Source organism: Ambystoma mexicanum, chromosome 4q, assembly GCF_040938575.1.
Source record: "Ambystoma mexicanum isolate Mex_15411 chromosome 4q, UKY_AmexF1_1, whole genome shotgun sequence".
Classification (NCBI taxonomy): Eukaryota; Metazoa; Chordata; class Amphibia; order Caudata; family Ambystomatidae; genus Ambystoma; species Ambystoma mexicanum.
In genome coordinates, this window is record NC_090928.1 from 635,797,376 (window position 1) to 635,816,696 (window position 19,321).

The 19,321-nt window shown below is 47.1% G+C and overlaps 1 protein-coding gene across 3 annotated transcripts in view; it reads right to left on the bottom strand.

Moving 5' to 3' along the window:
• Positions 1-19,321, bottom strand: part of LOC138467888 (UTP--glucose-1-phosphate uridylyltransferase) — a 764,123-nt gene that overhangs the window by 697,049 nt on the left and 47,753 nt on the right. Inside the window, exon 2 of one of the 3 annotated variants that reach the window (XM_069608189.1) lies at positions 11,128-11,224. The exons of the other annotated variants lie outside the window; for them this stretch is intronic. The gene's annotated coding sequence lies outside the window, so the exon portion shown is untranslated. The remainder of the gene's footprint in view (positions 1-11,127; positions 11,225-19,321) is intronic. 3 annotated transcript variants of the gene reach the window in all.

Genomic DNA, 19,321 nt, shown 5'->3' on the forward strand with positions numbered 1-19,321 from the left:
TAATAGCCCAGTCTACCTCAACGGCATTTGCTTTGCAGCTCTGTACCCTTGATGAATAACTGACCTATTAACTGCATAAACACTGTAATAAGCATGTGGACTATCCAACTCTTGATTGCATTAGCATAGATGTATCTATGTCAGACTAGCCCTTTCTCACTGCATTAGCTATAGTGATTACATGCTGAACTAGCCTATTTTTACTTCATCAATCTTGCAAACTCATGCCAGACTAGCCTATGTATTGATTGCATTAGTTCAAGTGAATATATTCTGGACTAGCCTATCTTTACTGTTTCAACCAAGCAAACCTATGTCAGACTAGCCTCTGTATTAACTACATCAGCTCATGTGAACATATTTTGAACTAGCCTATTTCTACTGCACCAACTAGTTAATTATGTCAGCCTAGCCATTCCATGCCTATAATAGCCTAGGCGAGCCCCCTGTTCAGAGTGCCTGTATCAAACACCCCTGTGTTCATCCTGGAGTACTATGCATACTCCATCCACCAAATCATTACTCTCCTCTGCTTTCATTTTAATTGCTCTCTGGTTCACACTGATAGAACCACAGTTAAACACCAATATGTTCCCTACTAAAAATATGGAATACCGAATTAAGGCCACCTTATTTATTCTTACCAGTGCTGAACACCTTCACCTTAGACGCCAATATCAAACCCACTACCTTCCTATCTACACTGCACACAAGAAGCATTAAGAGCCATTCCCCAGACCTGCCGTCCACCTGCCTTAGCCTGAAGCTAAGAAACTCTAGACTTCACACCAGGCTACTCCCTCTCTCTCAACATGCCCACAACAAATTCCATACTACAAAGGGTCTCCCGACCACCAACCCAACCCACCTTAGCAAACACGAATCTCTCAAACAAGCCAAAGTCGACAACATTGAGTCAGCCAACTCAGAGACACTGAAACAAGCCAAAGTTGAGAACCCTGTGCCCATTAACCTTGCACAACCGCTTAAAAGAGCCTTAATTAATGCAAGGTCTCTAGTTGCTAACGCTACCAATGTAACTGACACCATATGATCCAACAACCTGGATCTCCTAGCAGTAACAGAATCTTAGCTGCACGCAGCAGCAGGCCTTTCACTATTACTAGCTATCCCAGACAACTATTCTATTATTTGCGTTGACAGACCCTCAACCAGAGGAGGAGGCATTGCCATCATCTTCAGAAACACACTCGACACACTCGACAAGATTAGTACCTTCACCACCACGCTCCTCATGTAAAATCCTCTCAGTTAAACTCCAAACTGCACATAAAAACACCACCTCTATCCACTTAATCTACAGACCTCCTGGGCCTCTAGCTGCTTTTGATGAGGACATAATGACCTTACTCTCCGACAACATCAAAACCACCTCGCAAACCCTTATCCTAGGTGACTTTAAGCTAGACTACAATGACCCCAACGACCTCCCCACAACCACACTAGCCAATACATTGATTGAACATGGATTTATTAAAAAAAAAAAAAAGAAAAAAAAAATAATCACCCAACCTACCCATGAGAAAGGAAGGACCCTTGACTTAAATTGTAACAGCTCAGTAACTGACATCATACCACAAAGCTAGACGGACCATTACCTCATCAGAGACACTATACACAATAAAACATATCCCATTGCACATCCTTGCCCCACTAGACATAAACGCAATATTACAGCAGAAGCAATTATGCCCCTTCTGATCCCAACCCTCAGCGCACTATCGAAGACAAACAACCCCAACGTCCTTGTAGATGCCTACAACTATTCCATGCTCAAAGCTATTGACTCAGTAGCTCCACTCAAATTGCGCAAAGGGAAACCAAGAGCCCACGTGAACTCATGGTTCTCCCCCGAGCTAAAAGCGCTCAGCTCGGAAAAAAGAAAACTCTAATCCCTCTGGAAACATTCACCCTCTTCAGAGAATAAAACCAATATAATCTCATTCACCACTAAGTACAAAAAAGAGATTACCCATACTAAACGTGGCACTTATAAACAATAGGATAAAGCAAGCAGGTTCTAGCACTAAAGAACTTTTCACCATACTGCGAGAAATGGAGACACCTAACCTACCTATGGACACTTGCCTGAAAGATAAAATCTGGTGTACAAACATCCAAAACGCCCTCTCCAATAAAATTACCAACCTACAAACCAAAATAGCAGACACACGTAGACTACTGACCAACCAATCCTCTGCCTCGCCACCCATTGAAGCACAAAACCACCACTCACCACCCTCCTCGCAGCCTCTCTGCTTTTCTCAAATATCTCAGCACCTTAAGTACAAAAAATCATAACCTGCTTAAAACCATCTGTCAGGGCGACAGTTGTCCAGCACAGATTATCAAGGATGCGGCCAGAGACTTGGCTCTATTCATTACCAAACTTATAAATGCATCTTTCTCTAGCAGCAAAGTACCCAGTAATCTGTAGGAATCTTGGGTACTTCCACTACTCAAAAAACAAACTCTAGACCCCACCATCCCCACGAATTATAGACCGTTTATCTGGAGGCCAACAAACTCCCAGGATCTCGGCAATCCGGTTTCAGACCTCAACATGGGACAGAAACCGCTCTTATTGACTTAAAAAGCCAGATTGATGACCTTAAAGATAAAAGGTAAACTTCTATCCTGCTCCTTCTAGATTTATCAGCAGCGTTTGACCTGGTTGATCAAAAGGTACTTTGATATCACCTGGCGTTTGCTACCCACTTCTCTAAATCTGCCATCACATGGATTCAATTGCTTCTTAACAGGACCATGCAAGTCGTCTCGCCTACTGCAGCTGTTGACGGCATACCCATAACATGCGGCATACGCCATGGCTCCCGTGTCTCGCCGACTTTGTATAACATCTTTACAAAGCCACTATTTGATGTGCTGGATCGTCTGGGTGTCACCTACACCAATTATGCAGGCGACACCCAGATACTCCTACCCCTTACTGGCAACTATGTCACAGATGTACACCGCGTGAATGAAATCTACACCATCATTCAGGCATGTATGGCAGTCCATGGCCTATGCCTGAATGACGATAAAACCAAACTCTTGCTACTGGGTTCTACAGCCAACCTAAACAAAGTGCCAGCTATAACATATTCAACATAGATGGGAATAACATCAACATCGCCAAAACAGTAAAAACACTTGGCTTCTACTGTGATGCCACATCCAATCTTAACAAACAAGTCAATATGACCACATCAGCCGTTGCCTATACAGGTAAACTGCTAAGAGCATGCAGACCTATGCTGTCTTCAGATAGCTGCCTCACACTAGTTAGAGCTCTTATATGCTCCAGACTGGACTACTGCAATGGGCTCAACTTGGTGCAAATAAAAAAGTAATCAAAAAACTTCAAACTCTGCAGAACAATGCACTCAGAGTTGCCCTCAACATACCCAGAAGTGAACACATCTCAGCAATAAGAAAATACAAATGGCTCTCCACAAATGAAAAGATCGAACTCAAAACGGTATGTCTTACTTTACTTTCAAAGCGCTGAATAACACAGCCCCTCCATATTTCACCAAACAATTCACCCGTAGATCATCTACACATATTACCAGATCCACTGACAAATCCTGCCTTACAGTCCCAAGATACAACCTAAATAGATACGGCAGTTCTAGTTTTCCAGTGCAGGCCTCCCAATTATGGAACTCCCTCCCATCCAACATCAGAGCATTACAAGCCTTTGACAACTTCAGGAGAAGTTTTATCGCCTGGATCCTCAGCAGAAACTAATTAACTAATGCTAGCCTTCATTTGACCTATAGCCACACTGACCTCTGAATCTTTCTAAGTTGTATGCTCTATTCTACCTATGCCAAACTGCTTTCCGGCATATGTAACCAGCTGTATTTCAATCATAACCACGCTCGTACCATACCTATATGCACATTGTATCCTACTGTAGGTTTTATGTTTTCATGCATTAGCTGCCAATCTGTTACCATGTACATGTAACCATTATGTAAATATTCCTCTAAAGCGCCCAGATACCCCTGGGTCAGAGGCGCTATACAAATAAAATAAACAAACTACTATCAATGTAAGAGCTATACCCCCGGCCCTCCCTGTGACGGTTGTTGAGTTACAACGTGACCAGGGGCCTACAACCCCATCCAGGGATGATTCCATAGTATTATCCACAAAAGATGAGATAAGAAGCCCCTATTCTCCCTACTGGACGCAAAGAGGGGTGTTCTGATGGGGTGCCCTCCCCAGATGTTCAATGGCAAAGCAAATTGGAGGCTACTTTTGTTGGTTCTATGTTCTTTCATCGCCGGAAAAAATGTAAACGCTTGCAATTTAAACGTGTACATAATTACGAAAATGTACATCAAATGTTTTTTTGGGGGGGGGTCACCCCCCCATTCCTCCTCCCCACCTATTTTTATCCGTTGACTACCCCCCTAACCCCTTATCTGCCCCCCCTAAAAATGTCGTTGTACATCTTCGTAATTATGTAAACTTTTAAATTGCAGGCGTTTTCATTTCTGGCGATGAAAGGACGTCGTACCCTTTTGTTTTGCTGGTAGCATTAAAAAAAAGGGATTATGAAAATCTTGACGATAATGGATGATTCAATTCGAGATTTAAAAACCAAAGTTGATGTTATCATCCAAAATAGCGCTGGGAATGGTTTGCGTATAGAGCAAAACGCAACCAGTGCAGGTAACCAGATGGGGCAAGGGGAAGGGGAGGGTATTGTTGCCAGTTACACACCGTCGTGGCTCAATCCTACAGTGGCACCATCAAACAGTACCAGAACAGGGTTAGCTGCAGAAAAGTCAAATCCTTTTTTGGGTGTCCAGACCAACAATTTGTGCACACGAAAGGACGGGGGTGGGGAGGGCTAGTGTAGTACTCAATCTTCCCCCACAGGCGGCCCTCCTGGTGGGTGTGATAATGGGGGTCCAGAGTCTACCTGAAGGTGCACCAGAAACGACTTCATCATTGATCAATTCAAAGATAATGGGCCCCAGTATAAATCCAAAGTCTGTATTAATGGCTAGAAGAGTGAGCTGGGTGGGTCCCATCAGGAAGTTTATTAAGGGTGATTGCATAGTGGTTTCTTTCTACAACCCCATATTAGTTAACCATCTAATTAACCTCCATTAGGTGACCTTTAATTTAACAATGGGTTTGAGGGCCGATGGCTCCAAATTAGACAGACTGGTGGGCCTGAACCATTTTTATCCCCAAGGGAGGGTGATGGCAGCCCAACCTGAGGTTTGAGGGAAAAGGACTAGTCAGGGGAATTTCCATCTAGCAAGGCTGTTCTGCAAGGCTGTTCTTTCTAGTGCCACTATAACGGAACATAGGCCTTCATGGGTAACCGTAGGGACGAGTGGCCGCGATCAACCGGGGCAGATTGCTGCAGTTGGGAACTGTGCGGTTATTAATCGTTTTGAGCCTCTGTCAATGGATGCCCAGGATTGACAGAAGAAAGCTCATTGCCCACTCCCCCACAGCCGGGGGGGTCAGAGGAGGGGATGGGGGGTGGGGAGAGAAGAGGGTTCACCTTAGGATCTGTCCAGGTGGGAGTTTTGGTGGGGGAACCAAGAAACTTCACTGGCCGTGAATCCAGTGGGGCGGAGAAGGAACTTAAACTTGTCTCATGGAACATAGCGGGCTCAAGGAGCAAACTACAGTTAGATGAGACCGTGGAATTCTTGAAACTCCACAAGATCATACTACTGCAAGAAACCTGGGACTTGGAGCTGCCACGCCTGGATGGTTAGGCTGCGTATGGCATCCCTGCCAAAAAGAACAGAAGAGGGCGGAATTCTGGGGGGCTTGGTAGTGATGGTCAAAGCCCTACCCTGTGGGGTGGAGGTGGTAGAGACCAGGCTTAAATTCAGACACCTTTTGAGGTTCAAGTTCCAGGACACCGAGGGGTTCGATGTTTTGAACATTTATAATAACCCAAATGGGGCAGAGGGGGCTGTATGGCGTAAATTAAAGGAATTTGTAGATCTGTACATGGACGACCCAATGAACTCCAAGAAAAGGCTTATTTGGGGCAGGGATTTTAATGTTAAGATGGGCTGTGGTCTCTCAAAGGATCTTTATGAACCCACTGAAAGACCAATGTCTATGGTCTTTGAACCAATAATGGAGGATAAAAGGATTTGTTCCAGGGGCCTTCAGTTGAGCACTCACTTGGCTCATTGAGTGGGGCTTGTGCTTAGTGAATGGGCGTATTAATCCAGATATCGCCAGGAAACACACTTTCAGTAATCATGTGGGTTCCTCTGCTATAGATTATTTTTGTCTTACGTTGGACCTATGGAAATTTATCAAGAATTTTGATGTAGCCCACGTGGGGAATAGTGATCATTACCCTCTGGTTTTAACTGAAAGGCATAATTGATGTGGATTCATGTGTATCCAGCCCTGTGTCAAGTAGAGGGCGATGTGGTATCTCGAAGGAGAATTAAATGGGGGAACATTTTGGACTCTGGCTTGCACTGGAAATTATTAGCCAGTCAACGGATTCCGCTGATGGGAATCCTGGATGAATCAAACAGTCAACGGGAAGTGGTGGGTCTCCTTGTGGGAACTCTGCAGGCACTCACAGGGGGTTTCTCAGTGGTCCTAAACCAATACGAACAGCAGGAAAGCGCGCTGGTTTGACCAAAAATGTAGGCGGGCAAAATTGGCTCTTTTGGATGCTCTAAAACGCACTGCAGTGGACAGACGCAGAATTGCTCAGGTGCAGACTGCCTACTGCAGGATGATAGAGGGAAGGAAACGTTTTGGAGGTTATGGCCTGGGAAGAATTTCTGGAGGCTATTAGGGTAAATGACGCAAAGGGTTTGGGGGATTTTGTATCAAGGGGTCTTGTGCTAAGGCCACTCAAGGTCTATCGGGAACTCATGTGGGGGCTTCAGATTGGGTCTCCTACTTTGGAACCTTGTACGATGGCCGAGCAAGAGAGGAAAATCACTGTGGGGGTGTGGCTTTACGTTTCTCTGGAGGAGGCGACCAAGGCAATTGGGGCACAGTCCTGCAATCGAGCTTCCAGCCCAGATGCCATACCTGCTGACCTTTTTATGAGCCAGATTTACCTATGGGCCTAGTTGCCGACTATGGCTTTTAATGCCAGTTTAAGCTCAGGCATTATCCACCATCGTGGAAGACAACAACACTATTTCCCCATTTTTAAAAAGGGTGAGCTCACCAAACCTTATCGCCCCATTTCTCTGTTGGATACAGTCTTCAACATTTTTCGTCGGCTTCCGGAGAGTAGCATCTTAACAAAAAATTTGGTTTTCGCCCTGGTCTTAGTACCATGGGACAGGTGCTCAACTTGTATCTATTGATATCTAACTTTGTTAACTGCAAGGGAGAAGTGGTTTATCTTGCATTTATGGACTTAAGCACGGCCTTCGATAAGGTAGACCGTTCCAAGTTGTGGGCCGTGCTTGAGTCCATGGGGGTGTCCGGCTGATATTGTGGAAATTTTGTGGGAGATCCACTCGAATACCAAAGCCAATGTTCGTTTAGGACCAGGGGGGAGGTGCACTGAATGGTTTGACATCATACTGGGTGTACGCCAAGGGTGTGTATTGGCTCCCTTACTCTTTACCTTATACATTAATGGGCTGTTGCAAGCATTGTTGAACACTGCTGTGGACTTTCTGCAAGTGGGGGGCAGGCCATTCCCGGTCTTGGCTTATGCAGACAATACAGTGCTTTTGGCCAGAACACCCAGGGCATTACAAGCCTTGGTGGACACTTATGCCTCATTCATGACCAGCTTAGGTCTTAAAATCAATACTGTAAAATCAGTGGTCATGTGTTGTAGTGGAGGCAGGAAGTCCATTAAGTTGCGCCCCATCACCTGTAAAGGGGATATTATTCAGATGGTAATTGAATAGGACTATTTGGGTGTTAGATTTTCAGAGTATCTGACTAGTAAGGCACATGTAACCAAACAGTCTTTGAAAATGTGCCACTACTTGGGGGGCTCACACATTTTTCCAAAAGGTGCAAGTGCCAACACCTGGAATCGACACTCAAAGTGTACACCATGCAACCCAAGACAGACTCCCTTTATGGAGCAGCTCTGTGGGGGTATCAACAGCCTGGCGACATGCAGGCCAAGGAAAATCACTACTTCAAGAGGCTACTGGGACTCCCTGGTTCTTCTTCCTGTGCATCAGTGCACAGAGAATTGGGGATGACTTTCTTGGAGGACGAGTGGGCAGCTGCCCCTGGCCCGTTATGGCTTTGAAGTTGGGGCAACTCCAATGCCACGTTGTGTCACCACATTAATAATGACAACCTTGAGGAAGGACCTGTGGCACAAAATACCTTGGCGAAAATATGTTAGCGAGCACATGTGTAGGGTAAATTTAGTGTTTGTGCCTCCCACCACCAGGGTGCTACAACTCAGGGAGGTAAGGTCTTCTAAGGAGGCTGTAACCAGGCAACTAGCGGTTATTCGCTTTAACGCAGCACGGGCTTCCGAGGCTGACGGCCATCATCAGCTTATAAGTGGGAGGCCCACCATTCAGCCGTACCTTACTTGGGCCAGGATGGGCCATCAGAGTTGGCTCATCACAGGGGCTCGCTTTGACTGCCTGCGTTTGAGGGGCAACACAGTAAATTGGGCAGGCTTCCCAGACGATCCAAGCTGCCCCGTCTGTGGTGTCACTCTTGAAAACCTGGCCCATTTTAGCGTTTTTTGCCCTAGGTATGGAATAATTAGAGAGCGAACCACACTGCAAGTCTTGAGACGCACTGATTTGCTCCAACATAGGCCAGCATTGTTATTTTTTATTGAAGTCAGAAACAAAATGATCAGCATGGGCCTTGTTATCGTATCTGAAGATTGCAATGTTTCTAAGAAGGGGATTTTTGAGAAGGCAGGTGCCCGCATTGTAACTTTGTTGCAATATGTGGATACAGCTTGTATTGACACCTGTGTATTTTAATAGCATCAATGCATTGTTTTATTGTGATATGTTACATGGTGTCCAGTCAAACTTTCGAAAAAAAACGTTTTTAAAACAAAAGTTACTAATACAAAGTTTCGAATAAAGTTTTGAATGCTTTTTTTCATTTTATGTTTTTGTTTGTTTCGTGTAGAAAAAAAAGTTTGTTTTAAAGAGAAAACAGGCGGTTGCAGGGGGGGACCCCCCCCCCCATTTAAAAAAAAAAATAAAAAATGCATTGGAAACTTTTTTTTTCCAATGCTTTTGTGTCGGAACTTTGGTATGCCGAAACTTTGACTGTCGAAATTTTTCACTATGGACCATGTTATATGTACGGTTTAATTAATATTTTACTGTTCAAATAAACATTTTCAAACAAAAGGGGTGCAAGGCTCAGCACAGATCACAGAAGGGGGGATTAAAGATCTGACCATGCACTTGAAGTTTATGCAGGCAAAATGGACAGATCCAGCAAAGAAAACATCCAAGTGCACAATAAAGAGATAGCAGAGGGATCGGATATCAGGACTGGACTCTAGGAACTAATCTTGGATCTGCTTCCAGGCCATGGTGGAAAAAGATGAACCAGTGCTGACAGTAACATGAAACTCTCCCTACAGGCATTGCAGTGAATTTAGCCATATTCAAAATGACAACAGATATTATGCACCTCTCAGAGACACTCGTGAATCTGTTTCAAGAGAGTTGGAGTTCCATTTGCACCGTGATCCAGATTAAGAAACTTGACAATAGGAGGCAATTCCTTGACATCAATTGAGGGTTCACAAATAAGATCAGATAAAAATGGCTTTCCCCAAAAGGATTCAAATTCAATCAGGGGCAAGATTGCGGAACTACCAAGAGAGGCACCTCATGAAAGAGGAGCCCTTCGAGAGGCCACGAAGAATAAGATGAGAAGGAAATGTCCTGCCCAAGTAACGTTGAGAGAGTTCAGAGTCCTTGATGCTTGGCCATGACTTATAGCAACAACCAGTCCTCCCAATCCTCTACATATTTACATAACAGGTAGCAGATGGCAGTGGCAAAATGTTCTGCCCTTGACAGCAGCACTGTTGGCTAGCCTCCCTTTTTCCACTCTTGCAAAGTTGTTCCCGTTATGCTGTGGATCTAATAGAGTGATCCCCCAATGTGTTGCTCGGGAGCAACATGTTGCTCGCTGCAGCCTAAAATGCTGTTTGCCAGTTGCTTTGGGCAATGGAGTGGAGGCCAAGAAGGAGGAGACACTACACGAATGAGACCGCAATGGCAATGTAGCCTGTGGCAGGACTGTACGGGAAAGCTAGCCAAACACGCCTTCTCTGGAAGACAGACCCGATATGTCATTAGTTATCGAAGCATCAGCAGAGTGGGCTAAGGATTACAGAGGGATGGGTAGGTTTAATGTGCACAGGAGCATGGAGGAAGCCAATTGAGACGATCAAGGTGTCCGAAGAGACGAGCTCCATGACCACCACGCTATTGTAGTTGAAAGCAGAAGTAACAGTCTATTGTTGCCCCCACACTGGTTGGTGAATGTTATGTTATCTTCCATTTGTATGGTGCCTCCTGCCATAGGTTATGGTTTTGAAGCACTTTGCCTGTTAGAGAGGCAATTGAGCTGTACAATAGAACATTCAGTAATGTGAGGGAGGTGCAAAGTCAGGCAGATAGTTGGGATGAGGGCGAGGGATGTCGGCATGCAATTTAAACTGACTTACAGTGACTGTAAGCAGTGACTGAGGCATACATGAGGCCCAGAAAGGCAGACCATGAAACTGCTTGCTGTAATCCTCTCACAAATCCCCTTCTACGAATCAGCACTTCTTGGGCTAGATCCTCTCTACGGTAATTGTACCACTAAGCTACATAACGCTTGGAGGAACGGCTGGCTTTGAAAAAAGGTACACAATCTGACCAGCAATCAACCAAACATTCCAATGTTGCATTTATGTAGGTTGCAATGGGGCTAGTCAAACAAGCATAGCAAATGCATACGTGGAAAATAAGTGAAGAGAGGGTCCCCCGGGATGGCCTTGTGTCCCCTATGCGCATGTCAGCCAAAGGATGAGAAACAAGCGATGCCAGTCGCTGTTTGGCCAACCTCCAGTTGGATCAGTGTATTCCACGTATGGGAACAGATACTCACTTAGACAACTGTTCAAACCCTATCCAGGCGCTGTCTTCATGGATACAGGTGCCTCATCACCGGATCAGGTTCGACGAATGATAGATGTCCAGCAGTGCTGACGCCATTAGTGACAACAAGACATAGCAACGTTAGTCCCAAAGTAAACTTGGATTCCAACACAAAGTTACGCAGACACACACATGCATACACAAAGAACATACACACACCGTTCTGTAGGACAGATACATATACAAAAAATATATCTGGCACCTCTCTCTAGAAAGAGCATGGCATGATAACCTGTTCTGTGGTTTTTACCCACTTTGAGACTCCGCAGCCATCGCTTCTTGCTCACTGTACTTTTCACAAAGGAGGAATACCCATTTGCATATCAGTCTTTGTCGCCCATAAGGGCAGTCCAATACCGAAATGCCTGGCAAAACTCCTTTGAACACGAGTGCCAACAGCAACCCCAGACACTTCTGTTGCATATTTTGAGGTACTCTGGGCTCTCACCCTAAGTTACCAGGGTAATTCAGAGTTGAGCCCCTTGCTCACTGTGCTCAGTGAGCCACAGCTCCACCTCACTGATGAGGCCCGACTAGGCTAAAACACGTTTCTGGGGTTGCTGTTGGTACTCTTGTTCAAAAGAGATTTACATAGAATTTTGGTGCTGGTCTGCCTTTGGGTGGGACAAAGACTGATATGCATATGGAAATTTCTCTTCTGTGGAAAAAGCGCAGTGCGCTAAAGCATGGCCGAGACTCTCCCGGGGGCCATCCACCCAAGTACACGTCAATGGGCTGTGTTCGTGCCAGTAGAGGGACTCCCAGAACTTCTATTGCAGATACATATACATACTGTCAGAATCCTTTCCTTGTTCACTAGCCAAACACAGAAATGCAAGAAAGCAAAATTCCCACAGACCAATCTTGCTACTACTTTATTGCAACTTACCACATAGAACGACAGGGAACTACTAACCTTTAAAGAAAATACAATATGTAGGGAGACCAGAAAATGACTGTAGTGAATTCACATGAAGCCACAGGCCTCAAAAATAAGGGAAGAAGAGATGCAGGCGCTTCAGCATGATGCAAAGAGCCATTGCTTGCAGCCAAGGACAAGAGCAGGTGGAAAATCCATGGCTCCGGGGCAGGGAGCCACCAGCTAAATAAAATCCTCACTAATTGCAGACCGAAAAGCTCAGTTTTGTGATACTAACCCACGTGACTCAGCCGAGCCAAACAATGCCCTTATACTCATGGTAACAAGCAGAGCAGTTCCCAGCAAGACAAATAGAATGGATACATGCGTTGTCCACCAAACATTGCAACCGGCAGGCACTCTCCCAGGCTAGGTGGCTATACCAGTGGCACCAATGGGGACACAATCCCATTACCTTGAAAAGGTACACTGAGCGCTGTGAACAGAACAGGGTCCCAAGCTTGGGGAGACCCACTCCAGCCAATCAAAGCTCAAATCCTGGGGTGTTGTGTGATGGGGTAAGGACCAATGTCATCTTGCAACAATGTAATCAATAGTTTTTGGGGAAGTCTCAGGCGAACCCACCTGACATGGGAAGACCAATAGAACAACCCATATAGGGGATCTCTATAGGTGTTATTACCAGAGCTACCCAATAGATTTGGTCCTTAGGAGGTTTTTTGGGAACGGTTTGGGGATTGTGATGTCACTACAGGATAAAAGCTTGTGACACGGGCTCAGGAGCTGCGATTGCCAGAGATTCTGATAGTTCCTCTATGATCCGTGTCTGTTTAGAAAATAAAGGACAGTTCTAACACTTGCCCCATGGGGGAATCCTCCGTCATTGCCAGGCAAGGGCTTGATGGGCCTTGGGTACTCTGCTAAGCTGTGATTTTGTGGTGCAAACACACTGTCCTCTGGCATACCTTACATAAGTAACACAAAGGCCCAATTCTCCACCATTCAAAACTTCAAATTGACTATTGCGTATGCAAAGCCTGTGTGCACATTTGTTAAATGTTCCATACAAGTTGCTTTGTCTTTGTGAACAAATTCCTATTTTTTGCTAATTCAATATGTAAACACAAAAAGCTAAAATTAAATGACATGCCCATGTTTGTGTACAGGTGAAGATTGCCATCTTCTGTACCTTTGCTCAGCTGGCAAGTGCATAGTGGGAAAATAAATGCATATGCCGATTTCTGAACTAGAACGTTTGTGTTTAATGTCGCCACATGCAATTGTCAGAAATGTTACCTACCCTATAATATAGTGTCCTTGCAGAAGAATTGACATTTTCTGATATTTTGCCACCGGGAATGTGGATTGTCAAATATCAAAGTAAAACATCCAGCTCTTCCTGCAAAGTGGTTTTCAAATGCTGCAAGTTGTGACCAATGTTATTGGCCAGGCACCACTTTCACTGAATTTACTCTAAAGATAGCTCAAATGAAAAGTCCCCAAATGCTTCAGTAAAATATTCTTTCCATGTGTGCCTTCATAAAAGCATTACTGGACACTAAATTTCACTGGAATTCATAGAGGGAACAACCCCCTCACCCAAACCACGTTCGACCAGTGTTACTGGTTTTGTGGCGTTTCCACAAAACATACGAACATTCGTTAAGTGAGAACCATAAAATCCACATGTAGTTTTTGTTTTAAATGCTCCAACTCATAGCCAGATTTATTGTCCAAACGTGTCTAATTAAAATACATTTGTCACTAAATGTCCTAAAGATTTCTTCTGTGTGAACTCCAAGCACTTTGTTTCTTAAGTGCGGCCAGGCTTTTGAGCTATTTTACAGGCCTCCAGTCTCTACAAAGGTCCGAATTCCCATTTCATTTACTAAAAGTTCCTTGTAAACACCAATTTAGGGTGAAAGGAAGTTAAAGGCCACTGTAAATTGGATGGAGCTGAATTGCCCTTGGTCTAGATTACTGTTAATTCCTACACATTAACATAGCATGTTAGCAGTGATAAGTTTCTTTAAGGTATAATTTCCATTGCAATTGTTGTTCCACCAACAGAACGTAAATATGTTCCATCGAACTACGGATGTTGCTCACCGCTCCATTTGATAAACACATTTCGCTCCTCGTCTAGAAAAGGTTGGAGACGAGAGCCACCAGGGGGAGCCGAGATGCTCTGACACATCTCCGTCGGTCTCCTCCTTAGGGCCGGTAAAAAGCGACTTGAGCCCCCCCCCCCAGACTCCTCCAGGTGACTGACCTGACAGCCCCCCAGGGCTGTGCGAGCCCCTGGAGCATTGAACAAGAGAAACCCAGGCCTTCGGAGGTGGTCCAGGACCTGCGATCCAGCCCAGATGGTCCCCAGCGAGGTGAATGTATCCTGCTTCCTGCCTGCAGCTCCAGGACTTCTGTGCTCTGCCTGAGGTGGCGGAGGGGGCCTTCTCTGCCCGCGTGGCTTCTCCCCCTCTTCCTCGTGGAGGGCCGTGTTGCCGCTGGACTTCCACCTCCCCCGAACCTGCAGTGTTTTGTCTGTTTCTTCCCCGGCGGGCCGGGCGAAGTGGAGACGACGCAGTAAGTGTGTGCTGTGCAGCAGGGGACGGACCGTGGCTGCATCTGCTCTCCCCGAGGACCCGGACGAGGGGAGTCTGCCATCTGCAGTGCAGCAGGGTTCCGTCCCCTTCTCCCCTGCCCTGACACCAGCCGAGGTGGGACCTCAAGAAGATGCCGGAGGGACAAGCCCCCGTTGAACGCACGCACCCTGTGCCGGCCCTCCCCCCCGCTGCGGCATCCTGCCACCCTGGAGAGTGCCCTGCTGTCTAACCCCAGCAGAGCCGGGTGACGCCGCCTTCAGGAGATCGACATCGTTGCACTGGGAGCTTGCTGACCAGCAATGAGCGAGAGGTTGGTGCTTAGGGGCCCCCACCCTTTAACGACCAGACGGACCTCCCTGGCTACAACATCTGCTGCCTCTGGGGTGGGGGAGGGTCTGGGGCCCGAGCGGAGGCCCCCTTGCTGGTTGTGGGGGGGTCAATCATTGGGAACACTTCCTTAGAGGCGGACCATCGCACCTGTTGTTGCAGGAGAGCCAACCCCCCCCCGCGCTTTGCGGCCTCAGTTCTCCGGGACCCTATGTACTCCTGCTCCGAGGCCCAGTTGGACTGCATAACTCCTCGCATTCCCGTTTGCGCGATTGTACCCCTCACCTTACCTGGTGACCCTCCTTCATTCTCTTGCTACCCTGCGAGAACTGTAGAGGTTGAAGGGGCTGTGCTCTTCGCCACCCCCCGGCCTGGGGGCCCTGCAGGATCACTAGCGCCTAATGCGCCAGGCGCCTCTAAAGGACTCTCTGTGGGAAGGACGACTTTGCCGCTCCTCTGCTCCTGCTTTGCTGTATGGTGCTAGTCCGTCTTCGCCCGCCTTGCCACTCCTCCACTTGCCCGATTGCTCTTTCTGCACAGTTGACCCTCGCCAGCACCTACTAAGAGCCCTGGTTACCGTACTGAGCTGCTTGCCCATCCATGAGCTGGGCAGCCCACCCCTATCCCTCCCCCCCCCCCGCCCCCCCAGTATGGTGACCTCTTCGCACTCAGTCTATGGACGACACCTCGGTCACCAAGGGTATGGCGGCCCTCCTGGAGGAAATTTGCGGGTTTAGAGTGGACATTACTGGAAGACCAGACACATGGTCAAAAAGGTTGAAGCCATCGACGATTGGGTTCAAGCTCTAGAAACTAACACGTCATCAATCAACATACTTGAGAACCAGTTGGATGTCCGTTGGTCGGAGCTTGAGCAAAGGGAAGAGAAGTGCGCTCTCGAGCTTGATGACCTAGAAAATAGGGAGCAACGCTGTAATCTCCGCTTTATGGGCTTTCCGGAGAGAGAGGAGAGGCACAACTGGACATCATTAGGGCTGTCAACGCTGTTATTAGGTCACTCTTTGATGACTCCAACACTAACAAACCAACTATTGACAGAGCGCACAGGGCGGGTGCTCCCAGTGGAAGTCCCCGATCTTTCCTAGTGAAATTCCACTATTTCTCCAAGAAGAGTAAAATCCTGGGGTTGGCTCGGAGGAGGGGCCCGATCTGCTGGGAAATGGCACAAATTTCGATTTATCAGGACTTGCCAGCCTTTACCTTACCTAGGCGCTGCCTTTGCGCCCCACTAACCAAAATGCTCCAATCTAGGGGAGTGCGCTAGAGGTGTGGAAACCCCTTTTCGCTCTCTTTTGAATTGGAGGGCCATAAATATGCTTTGGTCATGTAGGATGACATACACAGTGTCCCGGGAGTTACTGGGTGATCCCGGCGTGGAGCCTGATGGGGCTGGTCCGGGAAAGAACGGTCTGGTCCCTGAAAGACTAATAATCCCACGGAGAGGCGTAAGGTTCGGGCCACAGACAGTTCAGAAGGGCTGCCCCAGCATCTCCAGGAGCTGCTAATGATGGATGAAGCTACGGCTGCGACACGTTCCATCTTCTAGTGCTGACATTCTTCTCTCAGTGCCTGGCCGGCCTAGGGACCTTTGTGGGAACAACCTAGCGCAGTCAGACTCTCTCCGTTGGAGCAATTACCCTATTGCTTTCTTACCGTTGATTGGTTTCTTCCGTGGAGGCCCATTGCCAGGATCGGGGGGTCAGATGTTTTAGTCTGTGTTAAAACAATAAAGAGGGGGGGGGGGGGCTCTTGACGTTACTATGGTGGAGTTTGGTAGCCCGGAGGGAGGGGACGCAGGTGACCTAGCAACAGTGATTTTGTCGCTCTGGGAAGGGGTGGGTCGGGGGTGGGGATTGCTGCTTTGGTTAGTTTATTCAGGTTGTGTTCTGCTATTACCAAGTCATGGAGGGCGTTGAGAGGGTATAGACTTTTCAAACGTAATTATTGGTCATGGAAGCAATGTGGGGTGAGGGATCCATTGCACTCTTTATGTGGGGCCTTAAGAGGTTTCCTTCCCCCTAATGACTGATTTCACTCAAGCACGGACCGTGGGATCATTAAATGTACGTGGGCTAAACTCGCCTACCAAAAGAGCGATGGTGGTGAGGGAATTTAACAGACTCCAGCTGCACTTCCTTTTTATACAAGAGACACACTGGGTTAAGGGGAAGGAGCCAAAGGTGAAAGTTCAGTCCATACAGCATACATTTTCCTCGCCATATGCATCAAAGAAGCGTGGGGTGGCACTCTTGGTGTCTTCCAAAGCTCACTTCACGCCAAGAGCTCAATGTTCTGACGCAGAGGGGCGCTACATAATGATTAAAGGCGAAGTAAGAGGTAGATTGGTTGTGTATATGCCCCAAACGAAGCCTAAGATTGTTTCTGGGAGGAAATTAAGGAGAAAGTCATGGCCTTTACTGAGGGTATTCTTCTGGTGGGTGGGGATTTTAATATGGTTCTCGATCCAGAGAGGGACAGGAGATCAGCGACTCTGCATACTGATTAGAGTAGCCAGAAGAGGCTGGCTGCCACATTCCTAAGGGTCAACGAGTAATTGGGTTTGGTCGACTCCCACATGCCGAAGCAGGGACTTAATCCTTATTTCACGTTCTTCTCCAAATCCCATTCAGCCTTCTCTAGGATAGATTAGATTTTAACTGACTCTTCGCTTCAAGAGCACATCTCAGACTTCAAGGTTGTGTCTATCCCTTGGTCTGACCACGACATGGTCATGACCAGTTTAGGAGTCCCCCTTACCCCGCCTCCCCCGAAACGCCTTGTTGGTCATGTAATGATCTCCTGCTGCAGACTCTCTGGACTACAATAAACAAATATTTTGCCATTAACGACAATGGAGAATTTGGAGTGATGGGGGTCTGGGATGCGTTCAAAGCTACTATCTGGGGCACCCTCATGGAGATGGGCTCGAGGAGGAAGAGGGAAAGGGCCGTGGAGGAGAGGAGGCTGAGGGAGAAAATAAGTGCTATCCAGCCTGGAGGGAAATTAAAAACGCAAATGTTCCCGGGCAAATGGGCAGAGCTTCAGCAGCTCAGGGCTAAACTTGAAGCCCTTCTTGTAGGCCAGACCGAAAGAAAGCTTGCCTTCCTCAAACAGAAGTATATGGAGAAAGGTGAGAAGGCAGACAAGATAATAGCCTGGAGGTTGAGGTAACTTAGAAACAGCCGGAGTAGACTCCATCCGCTCAGGTGAGGGGGAGAAGTTTGTTTCCTCGATAGCGGAACAGTTCCGCTAATATTATGAGCTCTTGCATACGTCCGGATACGCGGGTAATGGCTCAGACATTGACCGCTTCCTGGACTCCCTGCCCATCCCACCCAAAATTGTTGGCCCACTCAAACTGCCTATCACGCCACAGGAGGTAAGCGATACCATTGGCACCCTGAAGCGAGGCACCATGGCGGGAGACCATGGCTTCACGGTTCGCTTTTATAAATCCTTCCGCTCTACCCTGGCCCCGTTCATGCCCAAAATGTTCAATGTAGACCTTGAAACAGGAGAGCTCCCCGGCTCAATGATGTCTGCCCTTATTGTCGTGATTCCCAAGGAGGGAAAGGACCCTACCCAGTGTCAGTCCTATCGCCCCATATCACTCTTGAATGCAGAGGTTAAGATTCTGGCCAAGCTCCTTGTTAATAGGCTTGCTAAGCACCTTCCGTCCTTGGTGCACGGTGACCAGGTCGGTTTTATCCCCGGAAGGCAAGGTGCAGAAAATATAAGACAGACCCTGGACCTCATGCACAAGGTTTCAAATCGTGACTTGGATTGGAGGCCTATCTCCTTTCGTTGGATTCTGAGAAGGCCTTCGACCGTGTCGAGTGGCCTTATATGTGTAGAGTCCTCTGAAAAATGGACCTGGGCGATAGATTTTGCGGGTGGATCTCTGCCTTGTATAAATCGCCCCTCTGCAAGGGTCTTGGTCAATGGAACAGCTTCAGCACCCCTATACCTCTCTAGAGGTACTTGTCAGGGGTTATCCCATGTCTCCCCTTTTGTACGCCCTGGCAATGCAACCCCTGGCCTTCGCCATTTGGTCAGACCCCAGGATTACCGGGGTTCAATGTGGCGAACACGATTTCAAATTGTCGCTCTTTGCAGACGACATCCTGGCCTACTTGTCCAATCTCTGCGATTCACTCCCGTGACTCCTCGACCTAATTCAATCCTTTGGAGCCTTCTCCGGCCTCAAGATTAACCTTACTAAATCGTGTATAATGCCTATGGGAAGCAAAGAGCACAAAACTAGAGGAAAATGTGAACTAGAGGGTATGAGAATAGAGCATAACGCCACCCCA